Source organism: Hemicordylus capensis, chromosome 2 (assembly GCF_027244095.1).
Source record: "Hemicordylus capensis ecotype Gifberg chromosome 2, rHemCap1.1.pri, whole genome shotgun sequence".
Lineage (NCBI taxonomy): Eukaryota > Metazoa > Chordata > Lepidosauria > Squamata > Cordylidae > Hemicordylus > Hemicordylus capensis.
The window spans coordinates 198395762-198408642 of record NC_069658.1 but is presented as its reverse complement, the minus strand read 5'-3'; the positions used below and the strand labels follow the sequence as shown (position 1 = coordinate 198408642).

The 12881-nt window shown below is 46.4% G+C and overlaps 1 protein-coding gene across 14 annotated transcripts in view; it reads right to left on the bottom strand.

The window, feature by feature from the left end:
• RARG (retinoic acid receptor gamma) overlaps positions 1 to 12881 on the bottom strand; it is a 328355-nt gene that overhangs the window by 241744 nt on the left and 73730 nt on the right. Inside the window, exon 4 of one of the 14 annotated variants that reach the window (XM_053294826.1) lies at positions 8146 to 8342. The exons of the other annotated variants lie outside the window; for them this stretch is intronic. The gene's annotated coding sequence lies outside the window, so the exon portion shown is untranslated. The remainder of the gene's footprint in view (positions 1 to 8145; positions 8343 to 12881) is intronic. 14 annotated transcript variants of the gene reach the window in all.

The following is a 12881-nucleotide window of genomic DNA, read 5'->3' as shown; positions in this document are numbered from 1 at the left end:
GGGGCTGTCATGGAGAGCGCCTGCATTTCTGAATTTGCAACTACATCACTGTGTATATATACACATGTAGTCCACATGTTGCACCAGATTACCAATGTAAGTAGTGCTCCTGAAGTGTGGACATGCTGCTTTAAATGTTTGCATGCATTTTTGCACAAGACTGCTGACACTTCCTTAGACACCCATAGCAGACACCCAATCAGCAATGCCCTTATAATGCTGCACAGCATGTGGGCCACTGTCTCCAGGTAAGAACCCATGGCACCCATAATAGCACCCCAGTTGCTAACCACTGACCAGCTGATGTTTGCAGAGGCTCAGCCCTACTTCCTCGGTCATACAACTTCGGCCTACTCAGCCTCTGTGCTTCCCACTCCCTGGCCAGCTAATTAGTGGCTGACGTATAAAGCAAGGAAGGACCAGTGTAGTGAGAAGAGCAGGGCTTCTTGGGGAAGGGGAGTTTGTCAAAAATTGTCCATTCCCCAGTGTACCACTGAGACGGGAAGTTATGTTAGTCTGCTTTGCTCACTGCACTGGTGCTTCCTTGCTCTGTATGCCAGTCAGTGACTTCAGGCTCCCCCATCTATTAAGTCTTCCTCTGTTTACCCCCTCCCAGCTGATAGAACACCAAGCCTCTCACACCCTATGGAGCTCTATTTGAATTTTGCCCTTTGTTCTGGGCATATGCAAATTCCAAGGCTGTTTCTAGGAAGAATTTTAGGAAGTGGACAAATGTACCTTAACAGGGCCCACTGCACTTTTAGCTCTTTCAAGATGAAGCTGGCTTCCCCAGAGCTTTGGCAGACATATTTACCTGCAGTTCAAATGCTGATTCAGTTGTCTGCCTTACATACTGTATCCCTCCCATGCTTCAAGCAGGCTGTCTACATACATTTATTCACTATGGTTAATGCTTGAAACAAATTAATGGAACTGAACTTGTATTTATTTAAAATGCCACTTTAAAAAAAAAGTTGAAAAACATGGGTTTGTGACATTACAGGTGCCAGCCAATCAGTGCTGTGTCCAGCCAAATTCTGCTGTAAACATGCAGAACCAGTTTTCCCCGAGTTTGAACCTGAAAAGAAGAATGTTCATTTGAACAAAACATGGTCAATACATTTCTGCAGCAGCCCCACTGCTCAATTATACGTTTGCATGCACAAGGCCAAACTACATGTTATATCACATTTGTAATTGGCTCTGATGTGTCTAACCCTTCTTTACTTATAGCAGCTAGAGGAGATATGGATTGAGACCGTGGCATGTGGGGAGGGGGGCTTTAACCCTTTGCCCCACTATGGTCCTGGTTTCGATCCGACCACATCTCCCTCTATCTCACTTTTTCCTTCTCTTAAAACAATGGCAAAAAATTTATTGCGCTGCACACTGCACAGAGCTTTATGTTTCCCAATTAATTGGGAAGACATAATTTGGTCTGCTGCACTTTGCACAGCACAGGGTTCAGCCCTCCTAACTTTGATCACCATCACCTCTAGCCCAGATCACTGTCATTTCTAGACCAGGGAGAGAGACAAGGCTGAGCTGTGTCCCCTTGATGTAAAAGGTGGCAACACTGGATCGGACATTTGTCCTATCATGGCCTTATTTGCACAGCCCTTCTTCCAACATATGGCACACTTGACTATAAATATAAAAAGCACTCAAAAATGTGAGATACTTCTTAAAATTTTCAGTAGTGAAGGGGAACTTGTTGCTTAAAAGGTTGAGAAACTCTGCTCTAAAAGAGGGAGAGGAACAGAAAGAGAAGATGCCTCCTTCCACTGAACCAAAGCCTTGGACCAGTCAGCCAGTACTGTCTGCTTTCATTGGCAACAGCTCTTCAGGGTCTTGGGCAGAGGACCCCCATAACCTCAACACCTGAGCTTCCATAACAGGAAGCTGTCAGGGGGTGACCTGGGCCCTTGTAAATACAAAGCACGTGTTTCACAGCTGAATAACTGTGTGAACTTCTAACTTGATTATGAGTTCTGCCACTGACTCACAGTGTGCTCTTTGGCAACTTCCTTCCCTCTCCTCCCCATTGCAAAATGGGGACATTATTGCCCACACATCTGTTTGGAGGATGTGTGTGTGAGAAAGAGATGCCAAATAACAAAGCCATACCCTTTATTCCGCTTTAGTTAGTCTGGCATGACTGTGCCACCATGGTTCTGTCCTGGCATTCTCAGTCTTGGCCATCAGGAGGCATTGAGAAGATGTGTGCATGGGTGTGAATATATGATGGATAAAATAAAAAGTATGAAAGAGTAATACGCACAAGCTTGAATCATGTGCTTTGAGAGACACTGGCCCATTCTATACATTCAGCAGAACAGGTGGTAAAGTGTTTTTTCAGACTGCACCACTTCAGAGTCCAGGTGTATATACGGAAGGAGGTGCTGCACATTTAATGCTAGTAGTAGCAGCAGCAGCAGTAGTAGAAGTAATGCTCCAGATCTCTTGTCCTCCACATACAAAACCAGTATGTCAGGGAGAAGGATTCAGCCTGGTCTTCCCCTTGATATGCTATTTTTCTGTGTTCAGGGAGGTGTTTTACTTTCCCCCTCTTGAAGGGGAGCTTTCAACCAAAGCATGGCCACCATCACTACTGGCAACCTGAAATGGCACAGTCCAGCAAAAGGAATAAGAGTGCATGCAAGAATTTAAAAAGACAGCTATTTGTGTCATGGTCTCCAAGGGTGTGTGTGTGTGTGTGTGCAGCATTCACATGAGCAGCCTCTGCAGTTCAGCACCCCCTCAACCATTATTTACTTCCTGCTCACCAAGAGACAATTAGCATAAGAAACTGAGATTTCAGCATGCTACTGCAAGCAGCCCCAAAGTGGGTGGAGTGGTGGTATGCTGAATCACACAGACTGTGTTTTACAACCTCTTCACCACAACCACACATGGATTTAGGCTGATGAAAAACATCAGCCCAGAGGGAAACAAAGCAGCCCGAGTTTTACCTAAAATGTCCAGTTCTGCAAGAACTAAGAACTCAGGACAAAACTGACTCAGTGGTTTTCGCACACAATCTTCATGCATGTGCATTTCTCCCATGCCTGTCAATGAGGCTTGCACAGGAGAACTGCCCATTGGATGGTGTCCTTATTTTCCTCTTCTAAAAAGCCAGATTCCATGCCAGATACAAAAACTTTGTGCTGAATGACACTGCAAACAATAATGCCTGCTCATTTTCAAACTTTTCTCTGCATCTATGAGAGTCAGACACTTGACTTCTCTTCCTGAAACAAAATTCACCAAGCCAGATTCTGCACTGTGTGGAATATTCAAATGTTGTAGCTGCTTATTTAATTAGGTTTTAAGTATTGATTTTAAATGTACGCAAACTGCCTGGAGACACATTGAGTGGGCAGTATAAAAAAGAAATGAAACTATCAAACAAATAATATGAGCAGATGTGTGGGCGGCTAGATCAAACATAATACGAAACCATAGTATGTTTTACTAAACCATAGTTTTGTGTTATGTCTGAACCTGTGCTGGTCCACACACAATGTGGTTTGAGGCCACCATGCCAAGTTCTGAAACGATGGTTTGTAGCTGGTTTGCAAACCATAGCTTGTGCGAACTGTGGTTTGCTATTGGGGCCATTCACATGACCTAGCAGGCGGGGGGGGGCGAGGGGAAGGCTTCGCAAACCTTGCCTTCCTCCCCAGATAATCTCCAGTGCTCTGTGCAGCACGGAGCCTGGCGGATCGCTCTAAGGCTGGGACTCATTGTCCCGTCCTCTGGGTATCCCACAGGGTGCCGCGCACCAAGCGCAGGGCACTGGGGGATTCCCCCAGGGCAAAGAGGCTTTAAGCACTGACACACGATCCCAGCAGCTGAGTGAAGGGCATGTTTGCATCTCCAACCTCAGCTCAGGACAGGGCTATGGCACAGGGTTCGGCGCTGAGGCACTGCTGGGATCCACACGGCAGTTCTCACGGGCAGCCCAGCCCAGGCTTGGCTGCTCATGAGAACAGATATAGAATGAGAATTCAATATCTGAATTCACAGGCCACTGATTAAACTACCGTGAGGACAATGCTCTGCCGCAAGAGGACTGCTGAGCCATGGAAAGGGGAAGCAAAGACTTGGGCAGAGAAGGAACAAAGGCAAACTACTGTAAACCATGGTTTGCCTGTTGGATATTAGGAAGATAAAAACATAGAGAGTCTCTACACACGATCCATGTGTACAGCCTAACCAGGCTCTGTGGGGAGAGAGGGCTTAGCCTGCTCCCCCCACAGATGAGCAGGGAGATCACGCGGAGCTGGATCAGGTCACCCACACAATTACCGGCTCTGTCATGGAGCTGGTAGGGGGGGTGGGGATTGGGGGCTGCCTGGCCCCTGGAAGTCCCAGGATGCCCCGTGCGAGTGTGTGGGGCATTCTGGGGAGACCCCCCGAGGCCGGCGGGCTTGCTGCAGTCTCCCAGTTGGGGGTCTCTTCGTGAGTCGCCGTGGTGTGGAGCCGCGCCATGGTGATACAGTCAGATGAATGGGGTTAGCAGAGCACTCGCTCTACTAACCTAGTTTAAGGGGAAGGGGATTTGGGGAGGTTTGCTGCCTGGAGCTGCGCAGCTCCTGTTGCAGCACATGAACAGGAGGAACTGGGTTAGACTCCCTTAGCCTGGTTTCTCCTGGTCGTGAGAATAGTCTGAGAATGTGGATGTTGCATGGGATTCTTAACCTTGGTCAGGAGAAACCATGGTTTCATCTTGTCTGAATACTGCCATAGACCCATATCAAAACCGAAAAATAAAAACTAAAGTTGCAAAACTAATATATATGACCATTATTTTGCTACCAAGTTGCCAAGAACCAGGTGAAAATTTAAAAAGATATAAGGCATTGTATCACAGCACATTGAGCTGTGCTGCCAGATATATGAGAAATCTATCTGAAATTAATGGTTCTTAAGGGGTAACAGTTATGCTTTATAGAGTTGTGCTGCTCTGAAATAAGAGATATACACCACTGCGAAACAATGGACTAAGGATTCTTGTGTCTGTGTACCAATATGTAATGTCTTCTTCTCAGTACAAACTAATTATGGAAGCATGTTTCAAGACAGCAGGTGGAAAACCCGGTATCAGTTTGCTCACAGGCTTCTTATTAAAGCAGCAAGGCAAGCAGGGTGGCACTGCTACAGCTTCTTATTGGCCCTGGGCCTGCAGCCTAGCACAGTACAGCACATTCAGCCACTAAATACTGCTGATAGAGGTGGAGAATTTGGAGCAGGCATCAGTTTTTCTACCCAACAGCTTATGAGCAAGGTCTTAAAAGCCAATAGTGATATAGCTTTAAGAGAGTTAATGACATCACAACATCAGGAGTGCTTTCCATCAGCCTAGGCTGATTCACTAGCTACGTCCATTTCTGGAGATAAACGGCCTTAAAACAGTGGTGCATATGCTGGTAACATCCAGACTTGACTACTGCAATGCACTCTACATTGGGCTGCCTTTGTACGTAGTTTGAAAACTGCTGTTAGTACAGAATGCAGCAGCCAGGTTGGTCTCCAGGGTAGCCCGAAGAGATCATATTACACCAATTTTAAAAGAACAACACTGGCTGCCAATAAGTTTCTGGGTGAAATACAAAGTGCTGGTCATCCTCTATAATAAAAGCCTTGGTGTCCGTCTGTGGCGTGTGTCCGTGTCTCCCTCGGCTGTTCTGGGCATGCGCAGAGCGCATGCCCAGAACACGCCGAGGGAGACACGACCGCCAGCACCAGGCAGCCATGTTGGGCGGCCAGAAGCGGACACCGCGAAGAAGCAAAGCCAGGGAAGAGGCGGCGAAGAGGAAGCGAAGAAGAAGCGAAGCCAGGGAAGAGGCGGCGGGGGAGGAGGACTCGGGCCGCTGGGAGGGCGGGCGGGCGGGCGGCGGCGCCAATTGTATGGGCCGATTTGGCCCTTAATCATGTGGGGGGGGCGGAGAGGAGGACTCGGGCAACTGGGAGGGCGGGCAGGCAGGCGGCAGCCGCGGCGGCAATGGTTTTGGCCGATTTGGCCCTTAATTAGGTGGGGAGGGGGCGGAGGAAGAAGGCATAAAGCGGGGGGGAATCTAGCACCCGTTATTATAACGGGCTGAAAAATACTAGTTACCTATAAAGCCCTAAAAAACGTGTGTCCGAGGTATTTAAGAGAACTCCTTCTTTTTCATCAACCCCGCCACCTATTAAGATCATCAGGGACTTTTACACACAGCAGGCTTTACCACAGGCTTAAAGGGAGGTTTTACAGCAAACTCCAAGTTGTCCCAAAAAACAGACACTAATAGTGGATTTTGTTAACCCCAGATATAAATCAGGCTACACTCTAACGCACAGTGAAAACCCTTAAATGGTGTGTAAACTGCTCCCCGATAACTTGCAGTGACTTCTTCTGGGAGGGCGTTCCAGAATCCAGGAGGCACAACCAAAAAGGCCCTGAATCTTGGCTGAATCTCAGCTGATGGCAAGGCCACAAGCAGGGCTCGAGATAAAGAGCAAAGAGCCCTGGCAGATTCATATGGGCAAATGTAGTCCAATAGATCCCCCAGTCCCAAGCTGTATAGGGCTTTAAAGGTCAGAACCAACACTTAGACTCTAGCCCAGAAGCAAACTAGCAGCCAGTGAAGCTGCCACAGGATGGGTGTAATACTCATGACGTGACTTGCACCCATGAGCATCCTAGAAGCAGGATTCTGGACCAGCTGAAGCTTCTAAACCGTGTTCAAGGGCAGCCCCACATAAAGCGCATTGCAGTAATCCAATCTGGATGTTATGAGTGACTAAGGTCAGGTCTGACTTCTCCAAGGAGGGCTGCAGCTGACATACCAGCTGTAGTTGGTAAAAGGCACGCCAGTACACCATCTCCACCTGAGACTCCAAGGACAGCGTTGAGTCCAGAAGCAGTCCCCAAAGACCAGATTTATCTCACCACAGTTTTATCGACCCAGAGCACTTCCGTCTTTTCTGGCACAACTAGAACAGCATCCTTCCTCAAGTGCTTTGTCAGTCAGGATGTTATCCAGTATTATAATATTATTATTATTATTATTATTATTATTAATTTCTTGTTTAAATAGTCAGACAGGTGTTATTGACTGGTTTGTTTTATCCAGACATCGAGTCCTTCCCAAGGACCTGGGATGCCAGAATTTTATTGTCAATGGTTATAGATATCGTCGCAGAATATAGGCTGTTCCCAGTAAAGCTGCTTTTTGTAATTGGCTGATGGTGATTTCTGTGGCCCCTATGGTGTTGAGGTGCTCTTCAAGGTCTTTTGGAACTGCACCCAGGGTGCCAATTACCACTGGGATTATTTTGGTCTTTTTCTGTCACAGCCTTTCAATTTCAATTTGTAGATCTTTGTATTTGGTTATTTTTTTCTATTTCTTTTTCTTCTATTCTGCTATCCCCTGGTACTGCTATGTCAATTATTTTCACTTGTTTTTCTTTCTTCTCGACTACAGTTATATCTGGTGTATTGTATGGCAGATGTTTGTCTGTTTGTAGTTGGAAGTCCCATAATATTTTTACATATTCATTTTCTACCACTTTTTCAATTTTATGGTCCCACCAATTTTTTAATATTATTTCTTGTTTACACAGTCAGACAGGTGTTATTGACTGGTTTGTTTTATCCAGACATCGAGTCCTTCCCAAGGACCTGGGATGGCTGAATTTTATCATCAATACTGTTGGTTGTTGTTGTTGTTCATCAATACTGTTGGTGGTGGTGGTGGTGGTTGTTGTTGTTATTATTATTATTATTATTATTATTATTATTATTATTATTATTATTAAAATATATGTATAGACTGCTTTTCAGCACACCAAAGTTCTCAAAGTGGTTTGCATAGATAGCAAAAGGAATGAGAAAGTGGTTCCCTGCCCCATAGGGGCTCACAGTCTTAACAGGAAACACAAGAGAGACACCTGCAACAGCCACTGGAAAGAATGTGATGCGATGGCAGTCCTGTAGCAGCAGGCCATGTGGTTGAACCGGCTCAGCCAGCAAGTTCATTGTAGAAGAGTGCTCTAAAATAACAGATATCTGGCAGTCCTATTATGCTGTATAATCTTGGAATGATGAACCCGCAGAAACAATTTTAGAGAAAGCTAAGGCATGTTCACACCTCTTACCTGCAGAAGGAGGAAGGACACGTTTTTTGCAGGTGTGCAGCTCACATCCACAAAGAATAGCAGAAGTATTATTCATCACCGAGTGCCTCAGCCTGCTGCAGAGAGCTTCCTGTCATGCTTACTCATGAGCAGATCTGCCGGCTAGGAAGTCTTCAGGTCATCACTTGAAATGGAGTGCCTTTCCCCAGCCAGGTGACCTGCCACAACGAATCCTGTTTAATCCTGTTGCTGGAGTCCCCTCTTTCATGAAGAATTGCTAGCTATGGACCATTTCAAGTAGCTGGCTGGAGTCTTTCTAATCTCTGGATCTATTCATAAGGAAACACTCTTGCCCATCACTTCCCAAGGCAGGCTGGGATGCTTGCTTATGAGAGGATCCACTGGAAGGGAAACTTCTTCCCAGCTATCAGATTCAATACTGCATTATGTGGAACATTACTATATTTACTTTTGTGCTCAGGGTAGTGTACATGCATGATTCTTCCTTATTCCATGTTATCCTCACAACAAACCTTTGAGGTGGGTTAGGCTTAGAGAGATACTGGCCCAAAATTGCCCAGTCAGTTTTGTGGCTAGGCAAGGATTTTAACCCAGTTCTTGGTTTAAGCCCCACACTCTAATCACTACACCACACTGGCTCTTGATATCACAAGGAAGTGAATATGTGACTCATCTTCCGGCAACCAAATCTAGAAATAGAGCATCAGCAGTGGCTCAACCACCCAGGCTTTGATCCAAAACGGCACCAGTTTTTACTGGGGTGAATCTCAGGAAAGCAGCCACTGTGAACAACCCCACCCCAACCTTGGGCAGTTTTTGGATTCTGCGAGTTGTGCCAATTTTGATTTAAGACAGAGCCACGTGATCCCCATTTGTGCACTCCCCTCTCTTTCTTGTTGATCTCCTAGCAGACTCTGCCAGGCAGTTTGCTGCTGGTAGCAGCCACCTATGCGTCAAACAGAGACTCTCGTTATGACCAACTCTGGGCAGGTCCACCCACCTTTTGAGCATGGCACTGTCATTCCTAGAGTGCTCACAAGCGCCGTTCCATGGCAGGCTGGCATAAGGCAAGAGGAAGTGGTAAGAGTAAGTGGTTTGCTCAGGCCTGGGAACGCATCTTGTTTGGGTACTCTCACTGGCACTAAATGACACACAGAAGCCCCGGGGGTGGATGTTTACCAGAGATGGCAGCTTTCACAGCTGCAGCTAGCCAGTCTGTCAGTCTGCCCTTTTGAAGGAGGCTGCACATCTTATGACACACACACCAAGCCAAATGCAGGCCATCATCTACGTGTTGTGGCCTAGTGTGCGCTTGATAACCCTTTTGTTTTTGAAGTCCCAGGCAGGCAGCAAAAAGAGGTGGTTTTTCCTGCCCTTGATAGACTACTGCCACACATGGCTGGCGGGCTACCTTCAGCATGGTGAGTCTCTATTGTACAAGCTGCGCAACTAAGCAGGCAAAATATGCATCCAGTGCATATCCAACTCTTGCACACCACACACAATTACTCAGTCTATAGCAAGCCTGCTCAACCTAAGCCCCCCAGCTGTTTTTGTTGGAGATGGGGTTCCAGTGCATTGACCTTTTGCACCAACTATCCTAATGACCACTAGGGGCACTGGGAGTAGAGGTGGCTACTGAGGGTCTCCTTACCTGTCCCTGCTTGCCTCTGCTCTATGACTCCTGCTTTGACTCCTCAGGTACTTCCTGTGGTGAGTCAGTCCTTTTCCTTTCCTCCTAGAGAGAAGATGGAGGCATCTCTCTCTCTCTCTCTTCCTACCTATTCATTATGTAGCTGATAGGATAAGGTCTTTCCTATCCCAAATGTATTTCACTAATAACTTAAAAGATCTACACTGGCTGCCGATAAGTTTCTCAACAAAGTACAAAGTTTTGGTTATAACCTATAAAGCTCTAAATAGCTTGGGACCTGGGTATTTAAGAGAACGTCTTCTTTGCTATGAACCACACCGCCCATTGAGATCATCTAGAGAGGCTCGTCTGCAGTTGTCACCAGCTCGTCTGGTGGCTACGCGGAGACAGGCCTTCTCCGTTGCTGCCCCAAGGCTTTGGAACACACTTCCTGGGAAAATAAGAGCCTCCCCATCTTTTACAACTTTTTAAAAGGCAGTCAAGACGCATTTGTTCACCCAGGCTTTTAATTGTGTTTTAATAGTTTTAACATTTTAAATTTTAATTGTTGAAATGTGTTAATCTTTTTATTGGTTGTTGTCTTGTAAACTGCCCAGAGAAAACTCTCTCTCTCCATCTCGCTCTCTCCCCCCCACACACACACACCACAATATGGGAAGCCAGCAAAGCATATGTAAGTAAGAGGGCAGATTATATATATTCCGCTATTACTGGGAGGGGAAGCGGGGAGGAGGAACAGAGAGGGGGAAAAGGATAGATGGAATAGATGGCATTAGAACACACACAAGAAACAGTCATTAATTAGAATTAAATGACTAAAATAATCAAAAGCAAATGCCTGATGTGAAAGATATGCATTCTGCATATATGAACATACAACTAATGCAAAGCAAAAATGTCTGGAAAAGGTAATCAAGGAGATAATTTACTGGTGCCAGAGACTCTGGCTGGAAGCTAGGATTGCCATTTTGTCCCAAAACACCTTGTTTCTCCAGTTTTTTGGGTTTTTTCTTTTCTTTTCAGGTAGTTGAGGAGCAAATGCAAATTTAAAGCCATTTTAAGGGGTGCCAATGGATACCGCCCCAGTATCAAATTCCCCCTCCCCGCTGTTTCAAGTGTTGGCAGTCCTGCCTCAAAAATCTCAGGTTTTGGGATGCATCTGACCCACAGTTCATATTTGGATAAATGTTATTAATGTATTCAATCTACTGCAGCATATTAATGAAAAGCATTATGGTCAAATATCTCTTCTATATGTATACTGCTACGTATCCTCTCTAATAAAACGTGGTAGATGGACACCAAGCGTGCGTTCGTGCCTGGTCTGTTCTGGGCATGCGCGAAGCGCATGGCCAGAACAGGGCAAGGGAGGCACGAAAGGCAGGACCCGGTGGCCATCTTGGGTGGCCAGAAGCAGCCGCCCCGAAGAAGCCGGAGAAGCGGCAGCGGGGGAAACTGACTGAGGCAGCCGAAAGAGACGGAGGCTGGGGGTGGAGCGGAGGCCATGTAATTTTTTTAAAAATTGCTTCCGCGGCCGACGCCGACGACCCTCCCTCCCAGCTGCCGGGACCGGGGGTAATTTTGGAGCCTGGACCTAAAGGCCTTTGGAGGCCCCCTCCCCTGCAAATTAAGCATCCTCATTCTCCACTGGGGGACCACACCACCCAGGACAGACTAAAGAGGATTTGGAGGGGCCCAGGAGCTGTGGAGGCCCTAGACTTTGGCCCTGACATCCAGGAGTGAGAGCGTCTCTATACCTAAAGGACCTCCTCCTCCTTCTATGTAATCCTACTTGCCTGCTCAGATCTCCAGCAGAGGCCCTGCTTCATGCCCCACTGTTCTCAGAAGTGTGCTGAATAGAGCCTTCTTGGTTACAACAGTCAGGTTTAGGAACCCTTTGCCCCAACAGGCCCATCAGGCTTCTTCCCTGTTTGCCTTCATATTGTGCTGTTCCAGCATGACTTTGCCACATACGATAATTAGTTCTGGACTTCTCTTTTTTGATGCTTCAGGCTGCCTTCTCGTATTGCTGTGCAATTTTTGTATTTTAACTCTATAGGCGGAGGTGGGGGGCGGGGTGAGGGAAGGACCCGATAAGCTAACTCAGTCTTTGTTAACCAACCTGAGGGGATCCCACTGAAGACTGAAAGGCAGTATAGAAATATTTTAATAAATGTTATAAATAAATGAATTAATTATCCTGAGATTTCAAAAGCAATCATTACAAACAAGTGAATTTGGGCCCGTTGAATAACGGGCGCTAGTAACGGCGCTCCTGGCCCCCCGCCACCATTCCCCCTCCCTCCGCCTAGGTGCACCTCTGTTAAGGTATCCTGGCTCCAAACTAGTTAGGACTCTAAAGGGAATCATAGCTCAGTGGCAGAGCATCTGCTTTGCATGCAGACAGTCCCAGATTCAATCCCTGGCATACCCAGGTAGAGCTGGGAGAGACCCCTGCCTGAAGACAATAGTGAGCTAGATGGATGGACCAATGGTCTGACTCAGTATAAGGCAGCTTCCCATATTCGTGTGTCATAACCAGCACTTTGGCCTGGGTTTAGAAACAAGTCCAGAAGCTAATTAAGATGGTACAATATTGCTGAAACATGATCCAAAATTAAATATTAAAATCCATAGTCCTGGGTGATTTTGTCTCCAAAGAAAGCCAAGTTAGTTCATTTGAGGTATCAGGCTTTTTCTAGTGTCTGAAGACAATAAAAGAATTTAAAGAGTTCCCTATGGCTGGAACAAGCTGCCTCACAGAGTGCACGCACACAAGTTTTGCATTGCAATTTGCAATGCATTTTGCAACCCTGCCTTGAAAAACACTGCAGAAGCACACTGTAAAAGGGAATCTATCCCTCCCAACACAGAACACACATTTCAAACTAAGTCGTAAAATGGCAAAAAAAAATCGCTGACCCAGAATCCACTGCCAACCACAGTGCCTCCGCTGCAGTATCAATGGCACAAGTTGCTCTCTCACACACGATTATGACTCCTTACTTCTGAGCATTCCGACAGCTAACACAGCAGCACCCCTACGTAGCAGCAAGCATAGTCATAAGCTCTAACTAGAGCA